General features: G+C 38.6%; 1 long non-coding RNA gene across 2 annotated transcripts in view; it reads right to left on the reverse strand.

The window, feature by feature from the left end:
• LOC141738894 (uncharacterized) overlaps positions 1 to 13,831 on the reverse strand; it is a 49,123-nt gene that overhangs the window by 474 nt on the left and 34,818 nt on the right. The window contains exon 4 of one of the 2 annotated variants that reach the window (XR_012585516.1): positions 11,657 to 12,429. The exons of the other annotated variant lie outside the window; for it this stretch is intronic. This is a non-coding gene — a long non-coding RNA (uncharacterized LOC141738894). Of the gene's footprint in view, positions 1 to 11,656; positions 12,430 to 13,831 lie in introns of those variants that run through there. 2 annotated transcript variants of the gene reach the window in all.

The raw sequence follows: 13,831 nt of genomic DNA on the forward strand, positions 1-13,831 counted from the left end.
TTCAGAAATCAGGAAATACCCAATTGCTACTGTCCACTATTTTACCTCACCTAAAACAGGCCCACCTTCACCAATGAAGGACTATCTTCCACCAAAGAGGCAATGCTAAGGAAAGCAACTAACAGTGCAAGCACAGTGGTTGGGCCATGGTTTGATGTATGGACTCGTAAAGGCAAGGAGCAAGCATTAAACATGCAACCACAGATGCCATATCAAACTGTTCACTCTGCCTGAAATGTTGTGGGAAACCTTGTGAGAAAGGAATTTTCATTCGATGTTAACACAGATAAGGAGAAGGAAGATGAACAAGACAGACCATTTAAAACCACGAAGGTGTAGCAGTAGAGATAAGGTTTGCCCCTCATAAGCATTATACCCCCTGCCAGCCATCATCGCCTCCATTTGGAGGCACACTAGATTGCACAGCCTTTTCTTGCATAGCCTTACATTAACGCCTCTTGTTTTATTTTGATCAACTCTACTCAATTAAAGTGGCCTCACCTCAGATATTAGAGTTTCTGGGTAGAAAATCATTACTGAAAGTAATGGATGATAAAGGGAATTACATCTGGATGGTGCAAAGCAAAAATAGGAATTGCTATATCAGAAAGTCTCAGAGTAACAGAGCTGTTTCAAAGAGCTCTAGAAATCAGAAATACGGCCGTCCAAGCAGATGCTCTCACCCATACCAACACTTATCCTCCATGCCAGGAAATCCATACTTTAACAGAAATCATTCCTTAATGTATCCCAGGGATGAGACACGATACAGATACAGTTAGAGACTGAACCATGAACTTATTTTACCCCTGAAAGACCTCACTGACTGTGGAATGACACTAAAGGATTAGAGCAACCCTTACTGCTGCAGATTTTTCAGTTTCACGCATTTCCATTGACAGTCTTAGTAGAATAACCTCTGGCAAGAAAGACAGAGTCAAAAAAGAGACATTCTGTTCATCAAGCATCTTTTGAAAGAATAAGGACTAAAAATAAACTCATATGGTAAATGCAGGCAAAAAAATACGTCATACGGAAGACTTAAATATGGGCACGATTTATTTATATGATAGCAAGAAATTGTCCAACAGCAGCTTGTGAAGCCCAAAAAGGAGAAAGCGAAAAGGGTCTCAAAAGCAGCTCTCAGGTACATGCAACAAAGACAGAAATACAAGTCTATCAAGTAAATAAGGCTTCAGGTAAAATAAATTACATCCTATATTCTTTACCATAGTAAACAAATTAATCTTTTTAAATAGGTATATACAATCAAACTTGATGAGGCTTCCCCTGCAATTGTACACAAGTTCCATATATACTGGCAACTGAAAAAGATGTACATTAGCGAAACTTCTTCAAAATGTGCCTTCTGTTGAAATAATAGAAATTGCAAATAAACAAAATGTGAACTAATATAGCTTTGTTTCACATGGATGTGTGCCATAACTGTGAGCTCCAACTGAGAGTGTCTCTCCTTAAGGCACTTTTAAAGCACTCTCTGCAGTACGGCATCTCTAGTGTCCAATAACACATACATGAAAACACCTACCACGGAGCTCTTTTTCACTGCTGCTTGTTTTCACAGAAAAGGTAGAAACTTAATTCTGCTAGATAACTTTACCTCTCTAAGGTGTGGCTGAAATTGTCCACAACTGCAAAAGCCATTAGGGAAGAAGAGAAAACAAGTCCACATAAAACAGGTGTATATGTGAGTGTGAAGCCTGAGGAGTCAAATAAATGGCAGAGCAAATCAAACGTGGCAGGTGCACAGGGCACGGATGAGGTCAAGAGAATTACATGAATGAGCGTTAGCTGATTCCAAAAAAAAAAAAAACAACCTAGTAACAATTAGAATGGCAAGAGACAAAAATAGCAATGCAGGAGGGAAAAAAACAAGTGGCTGCTGCGTGCTAGTTCAGCACAGGCATCCCATCAGGCAGCAGCAACCATGTTGGTGTTTACTGTTAAAATAAAAAGCATAAAAAGCATAAAGCCCCTTTCAAAAATTAGTAATATCAGGAACACAATCTACTTTGCTGCAGCAGGAGAATAGAAATCTAGGAATAGAAGGAAAGATATTGGAAGATTGGGGGGGCAGGAAAGCCAACAGCAGTTGTAGCCACTCACTCACAGGGAGACTACAGCAAAGGAGGACTTAGAATAAACAGCGAGACTCACAAATTAAAAGTGTGGAGCAGACTGGGACAACAGCTTGTACCAGCAGGAGCGGGGATGCTGACTCTAGTAGGTGGAATGAGACAAGCCAGAGAAAGCAAAGTTGGATGATATGATGACAGATAGAAGAATAATTTTCATCATAAAACCTTCCTCATCACCAAGAGCCAGGGAAAAAATTAGCAAGTATTATTACAAATGCCAGATAAATCCTGAGAGGTAGATGCCGTCGTGAAAAATACAGACTAAGCATATATTCTGTTCACACAACGCTGTGATGCCTTTAGAGGTAACACGGCATATAGTTTAACAAAAGGGGCTCCCAAGTGCTGTAAGCTGGTTTACACATACGGACACACACTTCATCAAAGCTGGATTGGTGGTACGTGCATGTGTTAACATTTTCTCACACCAGAAAAAAGAGAAAGCATAAGCAGTTGTAACCAAATCCCATAACAACTCAGATTCATACCATAAAGTTTTACCACCAAAGTATTTTACCTATTACTTATTTACTTTCAGTATTACGCTCAACTTTGCTAAGGAAGAGTAAGACGCTGGGGCAAAGGACTGATTTTTGATGCAGATACATCCGATGCCTTGAAAAGTCCAGCTTCCAATTTGGACTTCAAGCCCTGACAGAACGTAAATGCAATGATAGCACAGACTGCATTCACATGAACGAGAGCTGGAAAAACTAGCAAAGTCATCCTTCCAATGTATTTTCAGATAGCGTGAATACGTGAAGAGGTGTCTCTATGTCTCCAACAGTCACCGCTGGCTCAAAAGAAAGCAGGATTTTAACTCACATGGCACTGCTATTGTAAGATTACCTGTACCTGGCACCTGGACAGCTGGGCACAGAGTTTATCAGACCTTTGTGAGGTGAGGAGACAGGTTGTGCTCCTCTGTGTGACTGGCAGATCAGAGCATCCTGATGAGCATTCATGTTGTTATGCTATGTAAGGTCAGCATTAGCAAGGGCGGAGATAGGAGTGACCAAGCTCTCTTCTTCTGGGGGTGTGATGGGAACCCAAAGGCAGGCTGTCCTGGCTTTCCACCATCTCCACTCTCAGAAGCATCAAAAGCTGGCGAGAGGTCTCACACGACCCATGTTTTCAAGCAGCTTTAATCTACGTCAAGCACAGGAATGCGTACGGCACTGCCTGCAGTCAACGTGCAAGGCCAAGCTTAGGCATTGAATCTCAGGTGGAAAACACTGAGGGCTCCTTTCTTATTTGTGTGCTTCATTTCTTCCAGTCCCTTACTCGGTCTCACAGCTACGCTTCCCTCTTTTCTTTATTCTGTTTCACCAGCATTTCTTTCTTTGCCTCAGTTGATTCCGAGTCACCTGCGCAAACTGAAAGGGAGATGTGGTGTGTTGGCCAGCCCGAGAAATATGAGGAGCACAGACGTACAGCTGGAAAGGGAGACGCTGCAGAGAGAAGGGCTAGAGCTGGAGAAGGTGGGTAGGGAGCTGGCTAGAGCAGCCGGGTCTGTAGTTTGGAGTGCAGGCAGCCTCCCCTTGGCATATATGCACATACCTGCCTTTACACATTAAGAAGGAAAATCACGAAAATTTTAATCACTTAAGTTATTATATTCTCTTTCCTCGAGAGGAGAAACTCACCTAAAACATTTTTTGAGTTTCCCCTTTGCCCTACTTATTCACAACTAAAAATGTCTGGTATCTATACAAGGACAGCTGTTGTAAGCAGCTGTCTATATTTCATTGTAATCTCTATGTTTAAAGTATGAAACTACCTTTATCATAAAAATTTCTCTGAGGTTAAGACACCTCTATATTTTCCACCTAAAGCTGAACATTTCCTGAAGAGAAAATTCACTTTGGTATTTTAAACAAGTGTAAAAATGCAAAATACCTTCTTAGCTGTGAAAAAAAAAAAAAAAAAAAGGCTGAAATGCCTTTTTATGCTTGTGAATTAATATCACCAAAAAAAAATTTCAACTGAAGAGAAACATGCACACCATGTCACTGCAGCACTTGGCAGGCTTTTTATCGTCCCTATTATAGCGATCTGAGCATAAACAGAGGTGGGAATTTTTTTTAAAAGGATGGTGGGATGCACCTTATTCTGAAAAAAAGCTTTGTGTTAGAAGTGATTCTTCTTGCTACCGCCACAAACACATAAAAGCAAGCTTACAGCAAAACAGCTAGTTTTCTCAGATGCGTTCATTTTGAAGCCATCGACTTTTACTTCACAACAGAAGCATCTGTAGCATGCTCAGCAAAAGTTGAGAAGGACGCTGTAAACCTGAACAACTTCCTGCCTCGTAACATATTCTGTTCCCACCACCACTTCACCCTCTCCTGTAGCTTTTCTAAGAGGGTTTTACTTGCACTGCCAACAATTCTGTTTACCTTGGGTGCATGGGAAGTCTTCTAACTCAAGCTTGAACTGTTTCTAATAGGGTTACTTGAATTTGACATAATACTGGGATTACATGCTACTAGAATACACCTATTCTGGTGGGTGTAATTGTGTCTCTGTGTGTTATTTCTTTCCCCTTCTGGAATTGACCGCTTAGTGCCTTTTTATGTTATATCATTAGTTAAACACATCTACAGAACAAACCATCTAGGACAGCCTTTCTGTTGGTATTTTTTGGGGTTGCTTTATATAGGAAAACTGAGAAGTAACAAATTGGTGCTGCTCTGCTAAATTCAATACCCGTGTACGTGGTAGCTGTGGTCTTCCTTTAAAACTGATTACTTTTGTAATTACAGTAATGAGAAGACCCTAAGTGCATTTGTCCAGCTGGGACAACAGTTATACAGGCATATTGACTTTCCACAGCTGCCCTTTTCCCCAATCAATATATTACAAACAAATGAAACTATATGCTTATTATTACTTGATGATTTTCACCCACTCCTGAATCCTGTTTCATTGTAAGAGGACTCAGCGGGATGGTCTAATTGTCTGTTGTATGTGCCAGCACTGACTTTTTATGAAGCCATTGTAAACGTATGGGTGGTGGGATGGCATATTCGATTGAAAGGGAACATGGGTTTACATAAAGAAGGTCAATGTCCTCAGTGGATCAGTACATCATGTACTTCTGTTCATTTGACATTCTTGTGACAGCTGTATTTTCAAAGATCATCACAGAATAATTAAAATGGAAAGCACAGGATAAATTGATGATGAGGAACAGAGTCCAGGTTTTCAGCCCTAAATTCAATTTTAGATGGCCACTTCATTCTAGAGCTTTCTCTACAATGAAGCTTGTTAGTGTCATATGGGAACAGCAACCTAATTTTCTGTTATTATTTGGAAACTTAACCCATAATACAAACTGGCACACCATGTTCATTAAGCTCTAAATATGCCCTTGTAAGTGGAAAGACTGTAAAGTTGTACTCATCTGCAGCACTGAACTGCTTCCTGCTGTACAGGAGGCTGTGGGTTTGCTCACTTTTTAAATCTTATTTTTGTCCAATATGAATTCACAGACTCTGTAGCATTAAGAAAAAAGAGCCACATGGAGAATTGGAAGAATATACTACGTAAAAGTCCACTTAGAAAAGTATTTCAGTTTTCATTATCAAAGACAATTAAAATTATCAAAATGTTTCTTCAAAGTTCAGTTCTATCCTTCTGAGCAGTTATTTACACAAGCATCCAGTTAAATAGCTGCACTTTTAAGCTCACTTTCTAGGAGCTACAGAAGATGTGATACATCCTTTGATTTGTTCTGTAGAAGCCGAATTTCTGTCAGAGTGCCCGAGGCAGCAAATTCACAAAGAGAATTCTTCAACAAACTTTATATGACCTGAGAAACACCATAAAATGTTGTAACACATTTACACACACAAAACACGATACCAACCACTTTATTCTCTGTTTTCATTACTCCCTTTCTACCAGACAACAGTAAAAACAAAAAAACAAAAAACCAAACCTCTCCACTCACTAATCCTTGATGAAAAAAGAAAGGCTGTGGAGCATTTGTGAAATGAGAATTACTTATTTCAGTACGTTTCTATACAGGAAAGAGTTCTTTTATGAGAAAGTGATTTTTTGTTCTACCCCACAGCAGATACTCAACATTTTCAAAGTGTGATAAATTCACAAAGGAATAAAGTTGCAGGTTGACCTCACAGTTAACTGGAAATGAAGTTATTTTGTTTGTTCTAAATGAGAGAAAAGCTAAAGATATTCCAAGACAATGCCAAAGGAGACATTTCCAATGCTTTTGCTTCATTAAAGGCAGTCTACAGCAGGCAATAAGAGTTCAGCTTTGATACCACATTCACTAAGTACATATCTATGGCAGGCAGTAACTTTCCTGGCCTTTAGCACTCTGCTGCTGCTGTTTGCCATAGCAGATAACCTCTGCCTGCATTAATAAGCCCTCTACGTATATATATACACAAAAATATGTGCAGAAGGGGATTCTGCAGCTGACAGCCATGCGGTATGGTTCCAAGAATCAGATTTCTCAGTAACACATGTGCAACCAGGCAGACTTATGGCAGGGCAAAGGGTTTATTTTATTCTGAATTCAGCCTGGAAAAGAACAGCTCTCCTCCTACAGAATGAGTTGATCTTTTATGTGTTCATTCAGTTGTAAGAAAACTTTAATAAGTAATGATGGTGTTTGATCTATTATCTTCAAACAATGTAAAAAAATGAGGCTTCCGAGTAATTTTCCACTTTGTTAAAAAAAAAAAAAAAAGTTAACTCAAGAACAGGAGAGATTATAAATAAAGATTTTTCCAAAATACCTCCTACAGGTTGTATGGTTATTTAAGAATCCTGTAAATTACTTTGACTGTTAAAATACACTGTCATCTGAGATGACCGATATTTAAATTAATCCCTGAAAGGCCCAACCCAGGGAGGCTGAGAGAAATGCTTGAATATCTCTCTCTGCTAGGACAGATGAAGAGAAGCTGCTCTTGAAATTATGCTAAACTGGATCCTCCAGTCAGAAAGACTGGGGTGGCTGTCAAGACTTCAAACAAAACTGGTGGGTTTTTTTAGAAAATACTGAGAAAACCCCAGGTGTACATAATAGCTGCAGCATGTAAGGCTCTTTGCAATGTGCAGTTAAATTCGGAATCTTGCAAGTGACATTTTAAAATTGAAAGGCTTCTGAAAATACACATCTCCAGACATGAAAGAGAAGGACGATGGCTTCAGCTTCGTTGTTCGTTGTACTTCAATGAATTTATCAGTGGCAGGATAATAAAGCTAATCTTCTGGCATCTTCGTGGTCATTTTCACAGATGTTTTTTGGTTAAAACTACTAAAACAGTACAATAACACTTAGGATGAGTGGAAATTACCAAGTTATATTTAATATAAGGATATGTCAATGACCTCTGCACTTGGTAGTTGGTTTGTTGCTGTCTGTGGAAGAGGAGGAAGGTTTTTCCACACCTGAACACTCTGATAAGCTTTATTGTAGATGCGTTTCTATGTAAGCAGTGTAAAAGCTGTAGGTTAAGATCATAGCGATTGTTTTGGTGAAGGCAAAGAAACCCTTAACGACAGAATGGCAGCACTTACAGGGAACTGGGAGGTGGGAAATTATAGGAAAATAATTAACTGGCTATTTTTTTATAGAAAAGCAAACACAACTGTCAAAACCAAGGCTGTTAGTTGTGAATGGGAGTATCATTAGGGAGTTCACACCTGATTTCAGTGAAAGAGTGGAGTCTAAAGCATTTGGCTCAACCCTTTCTTGCTGTCTCCTTTTCTCACTCGTTCTTGCTCTGTTCATTCTCACTCATCCCTGTTTTCACTAGCCTGTCTTAGGATGGAATTTCCCTTGGCGTTCTCCTTTAATAAAACAAATCTATGTTTCTGTTTACATAAATCTATTGCCAGCCTTCAGGCCTGTCTTACTGTGTCTGTAGTTCAAAATGGATTGCCGTACACTAGTAACAGATTGAGAATACTACGGGGTTTTTTTAATTATTATTATCTACTGCAATAGTATCTGGTAAAGAAAATTTATCTATGCAATGCATAGTCATGGAAGAAAGGGAGGATTTATCCTTTCCCCTGACATAGAGAGAAGACAGAAAGAGAAAGTGGAAAAACTACTTTGTCCCCATGTGTAAACTGAAATTTTATATCCCTGGTAATTGTCTTCAGAACCCTAAAAAAGGCACTGCTGCTGTAGCCATGGCATTCTGAAATATAACAGTATCCAATATAGGTTCGCCTTCACTTATGCTCCTTCCAAGTCTATCACTCACATTTAGTCTCCGCTTTGTGGGCAGTTTGACCCACTGGTCAGGACCACTGTCTGCTGGAATTCTTGGAATTTTACTGAAAGTCTCAGTACCTGATGTTGCCTTCCCTTGGAGAGAATTTGGGCTAGAAACAGCAAGAGTTTTGATGGAGGGGGAAAAAATATCCCATGCTCATAGAGACAAGCCTGAAAAGATGGTTTGGATGTACCTTATGTATTACAGTCTGAAAGCAGATTGTTCCCCCTCAACCCTAAAACATACTGTGAGTGTTTTTCTCTGAAAAAGTCTAGTGAATTTTGGTGAATTGTTCTCAATTATTGAGCAGCTGGATCTATAATATGATATTGCAGAGGAATACATAGCCTAGCTTAATAATACAGGGCTGTCTAAATAGATGACACGGCTTTTACACAATCCTGCTTTTCAGTGCCAGTAAGGCAGAGTCAGACATATTCAGGAGCACCACATAAGTGAAGCAGACTCTGAGTCTTCTCCAAAAATGCCTATAAATCTACTTGTTCATACAGCTATAAACGCTCTTTTTGTCTCTGAAGAGGAAAGAGTGTTGTTTATTCTGTGAGATTTGATGCATCTAACTGAGCGAGCCTTGGCTCTTAATTTACACACCTACATAATCCCTGCAGAGAGGGAGGTGCTCCCACTTGTTCTCAGGGGATGCTTATCTTCCTCTATTGACTGAGAGAGGAGAGGGGAAGGGAGGGCAATCTTTTCTTATATTTAGTTCAAAAGACATGAATATTTCCCCTTCTCCCCCACCACTCATACTGATGAACGCTTTATTCAAGCAAACTGATTTCCAGACCTGGAAAAAAATATTTGATGAAGTATATGGTGATTTGAAAACAAAGGGAAAAGCTGTTGCAGAGAGTAGGCAAAATGCCGTGTGTGTTTGTTGGCAGCAGTAAAGCTTGCAGAGGGAACAGTAGGGAGCTGAATGAAACAGCCTTGAAAGCCATTCCACTACTGGTGTATAAGCTGAAAGATGGAGTAAGAGCCAATTTTCTTATCTCAACAGCATGAGCCTTGCAATCAAGGCTGTTCTCATTTTTAATTGTTGTCTGTACTGTCAGCCAGCTTAGTGTTCCTGCACACAGAAGTGTTTGCATTTACTTTCATGGTTGCATCTGGAGCTAAAGGTGCTTGACGCACACCCAGCCCAGCTTCTGCTGTCTCCAATAGCAGGCTTCTCTTCGATGCTTGGGGTGCGCTTTCAGAGCGGTCGTCAGGACTGTTTTGCTTAGAAAGATGCTTAATTTTTATTTAGAATCCCCCCCTTTTAGCCTCTCTACGGATGGAAAAAATGCCTATCCTGCTGATCTTTGAATCAAGAGGGACTTGTTAGCTGGATTTTTGCTGGTATGATGGAAAAAAGGAATGGAAATCTGGGCCCTGCTAGGTTTTCTTGAAAATTTAAATATTCGTGTTACATTTAAAAAAAATCTTGAATTGCTTTATTGATTGATATATGTGTGCTTAAGGAAAGCACACACTCTATTTACCTCAAAACCCCTCAGTGTTTCTCTTGATCTTTGTGAAAATCAGGCAAAGAACTATCTCAGAAAAACTGTAATTGTCTTCTCTCCCTCTTTCATATTAATATGAATCAGCAACGGCTTCAGTGAAATGTTCTGAAATAGTAGTTATGAAAATCAGTGCTAAGTAACCCAAAGGACAATCGAACCCCTTATAAAACCAAGTAACAAATCCATAATAATCCTCATACGTGGTAATCCCATCAGACCACTGATATCAATGGAACCCATTGTTGGTTTAAAATTTTGGTAAGTTTAATGACTTTAGAGTACCAGAGGTGATGCTTATCAGAAAGTATAAGCTAGTGTCCACTGTGATGAGTGGTAGTGTTCATATTTTATATAGCTTTTTGCTGTTTGAGATGAATATATTTTCTTCCCCTGCCTCGGACGGAGTTGCATGCCTTAAAACCTGAACTTTTTTTTTTTTTTTTGGTGAGATAACTGTTGTTCTATTGGCTATTCTATAGCTACTATTTAAAACGCTGTAAAAGTACTTGAGGAAGGAACATTTTAGTTCTACTAATCCCTGTCTTCCTACGGACTTTTTTTTTTTTTAGTGTGGAAATTTGGTACCATTTTAAAATATATTTAAAATACAACGTGTACTATGGTGCTACTTCTATAACGCTAAGAAAATGTCTTTGATTTCCTTTTGGATAAAAGCTACAGGTATTATCTTGATGACGTTTTTTCACAGTCATCTTATTAACCAGCATGACATGTTTGGGAAGCTTCTAATTTGTAACAGCCAATGTGTACTTGTTGAGAACAGTCACGTCAAACCAATCTAATTTCTTTCAGTGACAAGGTAACAGGCCTTTTGGATAGGAAAAAGAAACAGATGTTGTGTGTCTTTAGTAAAGCTTTGTTATTGATTTGCACAATATTCCCACAAGCAAACTAGATTAATACATTTAAATGTAACTTGTAAAAATAAAAATGTAACTAGTAAAAATAAATATATTATGAATTTCATTACTGTAGGGACAGAATTGATGAGTAAACAAAGTATGATTCTTCAAGGATCTTTCCTGCCTGAAATACAATTACATGTTTTTCATCAATTACTAAGATGATAAAATCGAGGACGCTCACTCAATTTTACACTTCTGCGTAACCACAGGAACAATTGTGCGGGTAGCAGTTCAGTAAAAAATATCTGGGAGGTAGTGTGGATCAAAAGCTGAACATGAGCTAGCAGAGTAACACAGTTATCAGAAGGGCAGAGGTAAATAAAATGAAAGTTTGAAAAATACGAAATAAATCTAAATATCAGTAAAAAAGTAATTGGAATGTGGAGGCAAGTTTTGGTTAAGACAAGAACCAACTAGGCCAAGAAGACCAGAAGTCATAGGAAAGCAGGGGAAATGATCACAATATAGAAAAAACAACCAGTAAGGAAAGACAGACCTGAAATTGGTTTAATATACTGAAAATGAGACATAAGAAAAGACATAAGTCTTGAAATGTGTTAAGAATGCCTATAAAGAGAGAGAGCAATTTATCTTCATGTTTAAAGGACAAGAACTAATAAGCTTAGGCCACAGCAGAGAGTATTAAGCATCAGGAAAATCCTTCTAACTTTAAGTATACCAAAGTCTGAATGAATTGTCTGGAAAGTAGTGGATTATCAACACAGGAAGTCTTGAAGAATAAGTCTGAGAAGTATCTGTCTGGAAGGTATAGGATCACAGAAGAACCAGATGCCCTCTTTTTCTGAGGAGGTATGACACGTGTGTGTATGAACATCAGTTATGTTCAACTCATCATGAGTAATTGGGGAAACCTTTATTAAAGTTTGTAATGGCCATAACAGGGCAACGACATGTAAAACTCTTGGCATTATTTGACCAGAACAGATCTGCTGTTAGAGATGTTGTATGCAAATGTCTTTACAGAAGCTATTGTTCCCAACTGTTGTTGCTTCTGTCATTCTGTTTAACACTTACGTCTTTGTCAGGCGGACTGTAATGATGATCACTTGCCACACTTTAAATATCTCAAGGGTATGCTATTCTTCAAGGCAGCAAGCTGTTAGGCTGGCTCCACTGATTGTCAAACTGCACTTTATAGAGAGTAATAATAACGTGAATTTTTTTTTTATTAGTCTTGAATAGCATGAATATTTTCACATCTTTTATCACTGCTCTGAATGCGAACACAAGCCCTTAAACCTTGTTGGAAGTGAAGTCAAACAATGTTTTGGGAATGCCAAATCTCTAACTGAAAGAGAGTGTAAAAATTTTTTGTTATTGTTCTTCTGTGGGTTTTTTGTTATTTCCGGTGTGTCTCCGAAACATTCTGAAGTTCAGTTGTCCATAAAAAAAGTGACCTGTGCTATTCAGTATGGAGGCTTTCGGGAAACATGGGAGTGGCAGCAGGCCTTGCCCACGTAGTTCTTTACCAGATGGGTTGCAATGTTGGGGAAGCAGTCAGAAAAACAAGGTAAACCTCCTTCAGCTTTCTCTGAAAGATAGATCAATAATAATGTTTTCATCGAACATCTTCCTTTTAAACAAATAGAAGTTTCTGCGTGCGGGAAGGACCTTTGTCAACTAGGCTTATTCTACCTTTGAAATAACCATCTTAGCAAGTGGGATGCTGATATGATATCCTGGAGAGAAAACCAGATGTAAAGCAATTTCCTCATATCACTGTAGGTCAGGTCTGCAGATACAGCGGGACACCAAGGTCCAAAGGTAATAAACTGAAAACTTCCCTCAGTTGTTGGAATTACTGCTGTATGGGATGACACCTAACAACGGTGCACAGCCTGACAGTAGAACTTCAGCTTTAGCCTTCTGAACCTTTTGTTATCCACTTGTGTCAGTATTTGTGCCATCAAAACAACTAACCAAGTGACTTAGACAACTGCCTGAACGCCAGGGCCTATTGAGACTTTTCCTTAGGTTGTTTTTGGAGAACATACAGCATTTCTTTATTTGCTTGTTCAAAGTTGCTCTGGATCACTTGATTAGTTTGAGATAACCTTCACCCTAACTGAGCTACAAAAGGTTTATAAAAGCTGGATTTCCCCAGCAGTGCTGAAAAAGTCTCATAATAGTTATGTTGTGTATTCATTTCATTGGATCTGTGTTGCCCCTCTGTAACTCAAATCCTTGCTTAATTCTGTTTTCACCTTCAGTTTTATTACAAATATTATTATTCCTGAACATACCTCCCACACCTCTGCTCCAATCTGTTTTGATCCATTTTGAATGGTTGTCTTTTTCAAATATTATTTCGACTCATCAACATGCTTAAAGTGCATGTCTTTTCATAGATGACACTGTGCCATCTGGGTTTCTGTTCAGATAATAAATGCCCCTTTCTTTGTTTAATCACAATTCCAAATTTGCTTTTTAGTGGCTGACCACTATTCTTTCATCTTCACCGAATTTCTCATTTCTCTGTATAGTGACCTATTCATGTAAAAAAAAAAAAAAAGTTGAATTAATTTATAAAATGCGAGGCTAATTCCTTATGTTGACTATTTCCTTGACTAAGAATTTGATTTAAGCTATGGCAGTTTGACTCTCTAAATTGATTTATTGATCAAAAAATAAGAAAATAACTAATTTTACCTTCCCACTGGTTTACTCTTTCATTTTTGCTTGTTCATTTTTAAAAGCAGTCATATGAAATACCAGCACAGCTCACATTATGGACTGTCTGTTTTTAGTGTTCATTTGGAATTGTGTGAAGAAGCAATAGAAACACAAACTGGAGGCATCCGAGGTCAGGTATATAAACTCCTCAAAGCTGTGAGCATGTTTAAAATGGTTCATTGTGCTGGAAGGTGAATAAGTGGTTCAGCGTAAATAAAGCAGGCGTTACAGCATTTTCATTTACAGCTGTAATATAATGA

This window comes from Larus michahellis, chromosome 2 (assembly GCF_964199755.1).
Source record: "Larus michahellis chromosome 2, bLarMic1.1, whole genome shotgun sequence".
Classification (NCBI taxonomy): domain Eukaryota; kingdom Metazoa; phylum Chordata; class Aves; order Charadriiformes; family Laridae; genus Larus; species Larus michahellis.